We start from the raw sequence: 7,018 nt of genomic DNA, 5'->3' as shown, positions 1-7,018 counted from the left end.
TACTGATAATACCTTTATTTCAAGGGCTCTTATCGAACATATCACATGGACACAAACAACACTCTACGGTGAACTAGGTCACAAACAAAAGAAGCACCAACAGTGAACACAGGAAGAGACCAGACTAAATACAGGGAGGGGTAATCACCAGACGAGAAACAGCCGGGCAGGGGAGGAGAAACACAAGGGCCACAGGTGAACACAATCAAACAATTAGACACACCAGGGAAACTAACGACAGGAGGAAAAACACAGGGAGAAGGACCAGACAATATACAAGGAGGAAAACATGACAGAGAGAACAGAAACACACCCATAACAAGACATACAAAACTAAAACGTGACATAACACAAGAATCATGACAGAACCCCCCCCCTCAAGGGACGGATTCTAGACGTCCCTAAACACCAAAACAAAAATCCAACAACGTCCAGCAGGGTGGGTGGAGGGGGTCCGGAGGACGGGCCTTGGCTGACAGCCCAGGGCGAGGCAGAGTTCGAAGAGGGGGTCTCGGCGGACGGCCCGGGGGCAAGGCCGAGTTCGAGGAAGGGGTCTCGGGCGGACGGCCCGGGGGCAAGGCAGAGTTCAAGGAAGGGGTCTCGGGCGGACGGCCCGGGGGCAAGGCCGAGTTCGAGGAAGGGGTCTCGGGCGGACGGCCCGGGGGCAAGGCAGAGTTCGAGGAGGGGCGAAGACCACAGCGGGCGAACTCAGGGGACCGGGCTCGAGGGCGAAGACCGGACAGCTCCGGAGGCCGGGCAGGAGCCGGTGTCGACCGGACAGGATCCGGAGCCGGTGGGACAGGTGTCAGCAAGATTCCCCACGGAAGAGGACACAGGGCCGGCAGGACCCCCGGCCGGAGAGCAGTCGGCGGAACCTCCAACGACACGGGACATAGGGTTGGCAGGACCCCCGGCAGAAGAGTAGTCTGCGGGACCTCCAACGACACAGGACATGGGGTTGGCAAGACCCCCGGCAGAAGAGCAGTCTGCGGGACCTCCAACGACACAGGAATTGGGGTTGGCAGGACCCCCGGCAGAAGAGCAGTCTGCGGGACCTCCAACGGGACAAGACATGGAGTTGCCGTCGGCTGGAGAGCCAGCAGGAGCCGAGGTGCCGGAGTCGGCCGGTACGCCGACAAGACTCGGGGAGCTGGCGTCGGCTGGGGAGCCAGCAGGAGACGAGGTGCTGGAGTCGGCCGGTACACCGACAAGACTCGGGGAGCTGGCGTCGGCTGGGGAGCCAGCAGGAGACGAGGTGCTGGAGTCGGGCGGTACGCCGACAGGCCTCGGGGAGCTGGCGTTGGCCGGTACGCCAGTCCTGGAGCCGAAACTGGAGTCGGGACCATGGCTACTGGGGCCGGTACTGAAGCCAGAATCATGGCTGTAAGGTCCGGTTTTGGAGCCGGAAACATGGCTGTAAGGTCCGGTTCTGGAGCCGGAAACATGGCTGTAAGGTCCGGTTCTGGAGCCGGAAACATGGCTGTAAGGTCCGGTTCTGGAGCCGGAAACATGACTGTAAGGTCCGGTGTGGAAGCCTGGACCCTGGCTGTGTACGCCAGGTAATCCAGTATGGACGCAAAGCTGTGTGGGCCGGTACTGGAGCATGGAGGCATGGCTGCTGGGTCCGGCACTGGAGCCGGAACCATGGCTGTTGGGGCTTGTACTGGAGTCGGAATTGTGGCTGCTCCGGCTGCTAGCCTGGCCTTGCGACGACTCCTCTTAGCAGCCGCCTGAATACTCCGTGGACCTCCATAAGCCAGCCGAGTTCCGGAATACAACTCCTGGACAGGAGCAGGAACTGGAGCAGAAGCACGGGTTGAGTGTAGGCGGAACCCACCAAGGCGTATGGTGCCAGGTTGGGAATTGGGAGCCAGAGAGCTAGCATGCCTGGGGCTAGCAGGCCGGGAATCCCACACCGGAATCATGGCTGTTGGAGCACGGGCTGGAATCCTGGCCCTGCGTCTCCTAGAGGCTCTTTGGAGACTCCGTGGACCTCCAACAGGACCGTAGTCGGATCCGAGGAAAGGGTTAGAAGCGTCGGACCAATCCTCAGGACAACTTGTGAAAAGCTGTAACCACTCCGGCAACAAACTCCTCAACCAAGGCATTTCGGCCACCTCCATTCGTGCCTTCTCGAGAATAGCCTCTTTGTCCTTTCTAGAAGAAGTTCCTTTCCACTCAGCATGATAACATTGTAGAGAAAAGTCTAGATCGAACAGATCCATCTCAAACTCCTGAAAATCCGCTGGGTCCATTTCTTGGTTGGTGCTTTCTGATACGCGGAGTGAAGCAGGTAGGACCCAAACGCAGATAATACTGATAATACCTTTATTTCAAGGGCTCTTATCGAACATATCACATGGAAACAAACAACACTCTACGGTGAACTAGGTCACCAACAAAAGAAGCACCAACACTGAACACAGGAAGAGACCAGACTAAATACAGGGAGGGGTAATCACCAGACGAGAAACAGCCGGGCAGGGGAGGAGAAACACAAGGGCCACAGGTGAACACAATCAAACAATTAGACACACCAGGGAAACTAACGACAGGGAGGAAAAACCCAGAGAGAGGGACCAGACAATACACAAGGAGGACAACATGACAGAGAGAACAGAAACACACCCATAACAAGACATACAAAACTAAAACGTGACATAACACAAGAATCATGACACTTTGATGAGGATGTTTTCAGAGTGTGGGAGTGGTTTAGCTAGTAGGTGCCAGTATTAGAACTGGGGTCAGGTGAGTGGACAACTAGGCCTGTTTCAGCAGCCTCTGGAGACTAGCTAGTAGTGCAACCCAGTCTCATGGCATTTCGTGTTCACCAACACGATTTTTAATCTATTGATTCGTGTTCACCAACACGATTTTCCCCTTTTTTTCGTGTTGTACAGCACGATTTTAAAATCAATGTATTTCTACTGGTAATGTGTTTCGTGCCTGCAGCACGTCTTTTTCTCCGGTCGGGTCGTGGAAGACCGGAAGCTGTGTGGTTCATAAAAACATGTTCTTACTTAATATCAAGCCACAATTATTGCTTTTATTTTAAATCGTATAATTTCTGACTTTTGTTGCCGTCTGTGAGGAAAAGAAATGGGGCTCAGAGCCTCAGAATACTGAAATCTGTATTTTTTCAATCTTTTTTTCCTTCTACTTTGTTATTCTTTTCAAAATAACACACTGTTATTTACTCACTAATAACACACAATTATCCTTGCTTTTATTTATTGGTTTAATTCCATAATTTCGGGCTTTTTTGGCGTCCGTCAGGAACTGAATTTCAAAATAAAATTAACCGGAAACAGACGTAGGCCTCTAGGAGTTTAGGATGTCCGAAGACACTACACTACCCATAATCCCCAGCTATCGTTTAGGACTACAGTCCCCGTGATTAATCTTCAAGCTCTGGGATTGGATGTTGGAGTGGCAGTGCGCCAAGGTTACGCAGAGCGTCAAACAGCTGTGTGAAATGGAACAAAACCACGCCAGACTATCCAAAACTGGAATCGAACGCCCCCCCAGAACTACACATGCTGGCTATTGTGTTTCGCAAAATGTTCTATGGGACGTCTCTACAGAACATTTTTGTTTTTCCCACAATTAGAAGTTGCCAGTATTAAACACATTGGTGTTATCAAATGTAAATCATATAATTAATAAATGGGTGAAAATCGCTTGTGTCCATAACCCACATGACAGCTCATTGTTACTTTGTAATTCTACTCCACTACAATTCAGAGGTTAACCTGGTATTTTTACTCCACTACATTTATTTGAGTTACTTTGCAGATTCTGATTAATGATGTGAAATATAAACAACCCTTAAATCAGGCTTTAGTTACACCTGAGTAAAATTCAGGGAAGGTGATTGTCAAGTGCCAACAGTCAGGAGAGATATTTGATAGTTGGTGCTTGAGAAGACTAAACATGTATCTGCAATTGACATGAATGGAAACAAGTAATAAAGTATATTCATTACTCGTTATTCTCTACTAATAGTTAATTAAAGACTGTATATTATGCCTATTTTGCACATGCCTTTCAAGATTTCCAAAGGTTTATTGACATATCATATACACAACTACGGTGTAGTTATGCAATGAATGAAAAACTTGGGTCACAGGTTCCTCAACAGCGCATTACAAGACATCTATCAATATGTGTGTACCTCCACCATTAAACTGTCAAATTCTGCACATTTATTATACTATCTACATACATAAGAGTATAATTAATGTGTATAATATCAGTTAAAATAAGTGCTTCAACATAGTTAACATGGCAGGAAAGCAATATATTAGACGTTAAGTACTCTGTCAGGCTTAATATTTATCTGTTGATACCCCCAAAGTTTTTTTCTTATTTAAAAGAAGACCTTTATCTAAAGTATTATTTAATGTTTAAATAAAGGTTAATTCGTTTTTCTGTTTTGCACCTCCTCCTATTAATATCTTTGTACATCCTGCACTAAACTGTTTTATTGTAGAGATCACTTATAGTATCTTCTTGATTTTTTATATTCTATATTTCTATCATTGACCTTCTACTTTCCCCCTATGAAAGTATGTACTCTTAATATTTTTTTAATCAAATATAACACATAAAAACAATAATTCAATAACGTGCTTTAACCACTAGGCAAGGTACACACACAGCCATAATAACTTTGTATTATTAGTGTAGGACACTTATGTATGTACAACATCTGAAGATGTGTAGTTTTATTCATGCTTTCACATCATTTTACAGCATATTGCTATATTATTTCAGACTCAGTATTTACATTCTTATATTCAAAGAAAATCAGTAATATCTTTAAAAACTACAAGTCCTTTTATATCAGCTGTGCACCGTTATGGTGTAAATATAACCTATCTGTGAATTAGATCAAATGTAAAAGTCAGCCGAATTAGTGTTGATACTGCAAGGAGACGTATTGTGTGAAAAGAAATTGAAGATGTTGTTTAATTGTTGATATATTTATGATCCACGTCAAGTATTCAGTTTCGGCGGCATTTCTTCCAGTTTTTCCAAAGGTCTTCTGATCAGGGCTCTATAAATAAAGAACTACAGCAGATCTGTAATATACAATGCAGCCGAACCGTATATTACAATGCCGTTATGTGATGACTTTCAAAGAGAAAAGCAAGAACACTCGGAATTAAGTATTCTTTTATTCTTTTTAAATGTTTTCCGGATTTCATATCATATCCCAAATCCCAGCATGTATTGCGGCAAAAACATCCAATCAGCAAGCTTAAACCATAGCTGAGGATCTTGGGTAATCGCTCGAAATACCTACGTCTGTTTCCGGTCACAGTCACTTCCGCATTGTGCGTAGTACTGCCCAACTGTTTCCGGTACAACAACAACAATGGCGACGTTCTACACCCGGGCCCTTTCTCATTTCATCAAATCCCCCTCCTCGACTCCTCGGTCCTCCGGTAGTGACCCGGAAATGAATTTCAGCGCGCCATGTTGAAGGACATCTCATTTCTCTAAATGCACTTCGAGGACCGAGGATCGAGCGTCGAGGAGGCTCTCTGAAGGAGCTCTAACCGAGGATACACTGATGGGTCCTCCACGGTCCTCCACGGCTCCTTCGTGGATGCATTTCCGGGAACAGAGATGTTTCAAAGCGTCGTGACGCACAGCCGGATTTATCTCAGCCAATGACAGCTCTGCATGCATCCCCTGGATATTATTTTATTAACTGCTTTCATCGCGACGCGATGTTTCCAGAGAGAACAGTTGTGAGGTCCGTGCAGAAAGCAGAGCAGTGTGTATAATATATATCACTCAGTATAACAGGCCTACTCTCTTTATTTGCTTTAGTTTAGTAGATATCTACAAACAAAGAGTCGATATTTTTCTAAAACCATTTAGTGCTTCACATAATAAAATACACAACGGCTGCAGCCTGTTTTAGGAGCTGTAGGTCCGTGTGTGTGGTGTAGGTGTGTGTGGTACAGTGTGTGCGTTGATGCAGCGGACAGACAGGTCTCGGTTGGTTTGGTGTCCTCTGCTTACTTTTAATACTTGTAAATAAAACTTTTGGCCCGTAATTTATTTTCCTCATTGTAGTGACCAGAGGTGTTACGTTATTATGAGAGTGCTCTGTTTGATTCTGAAATTGTATATATTTATATAAATATATACAAATATATATGTGTGTGTGTGTGTCCGAATCTGTAGCCTGTTATTGTCTCATTATACCGCACTGCAGTGGTGTAGTGGGCGTTGGACGCAGGGGTACGCCGTACCCCCACTTATTTGGAGCATGATCTTTTTTTCAATAGTCTAATAAATATAAAATCATTGCCAGTCTTATCAGTTGCAAGTGTGTATTTGTTGTAATAATGACAAAAACATAATACATTTCACAGTAATGGCCTATAATAAAAAATAAAAACGATTTCCTTCAAAAATGATGATTCGTCATCACGCTCGTGACCCCACAGCGAGCCGTGGGTGTGTCAGTGACACACCCACGGCCAGCTCACCGCCCGCCGATTTTGAGGCTACCCGTGGATAGACTGCAAAGCTGGGAGACTGGGCTGCTGTTCATCCATTTCGGATTTATCAGTCTTCAAAACGCAAGGGGTGTGTGTGTGTGTGTGTGTGTGTGTGTGTGTGTGTGTGTGTGTGTGTGTGTGTGTGTGTGTGTGTGTGTGTGTGTGTGTGTGTGTGTGTGTGTGTGTGTGTGTGTGTGTGAAGCAGCGCTGTCTGCTTATTTGCAATGTAGGCTAGGCCTAATCAGAATAATTTCAAGTCCAGATTCAATGTTTGCATTAATAGGCTATATTTTTCGTTTCGTTTATTTAATAAGTTAATTTCAGGACAACTTTGGGAATTGTGTTTGTTTGTTATGAGTTTTAAATAGATTTTGAAAGTGGAGATAGAGAGAAGCAGCGCTGTCTGCTTAGTTGTAGCTTATGCAATTTAGGCCTATAAATTGTTGTAACTTATGTGCCAGTGTGTCCATGGTTTTGAGTCTATGTGTGTGTTG

Source organism: Gymnodraco acuticeps, unplaced genomic scaffold (genome assembly GCF_902827175.1).
Source record: "Gymnodraco acuticeps unplaced genomic scaffold, fGymAcu1.1, whole genome shotgun sequence".
NCBI lineage: Eukaryota > Metazoa > Chordata > Actinopteri > Perciformes > Bathydraconidae > Gymnodraco > Gymnodraco acuticeps.
The sequence above is the reverse complement of the archived record's forward strand: the minus strand, read 5'-3'. Positions refer to the sequence as shown.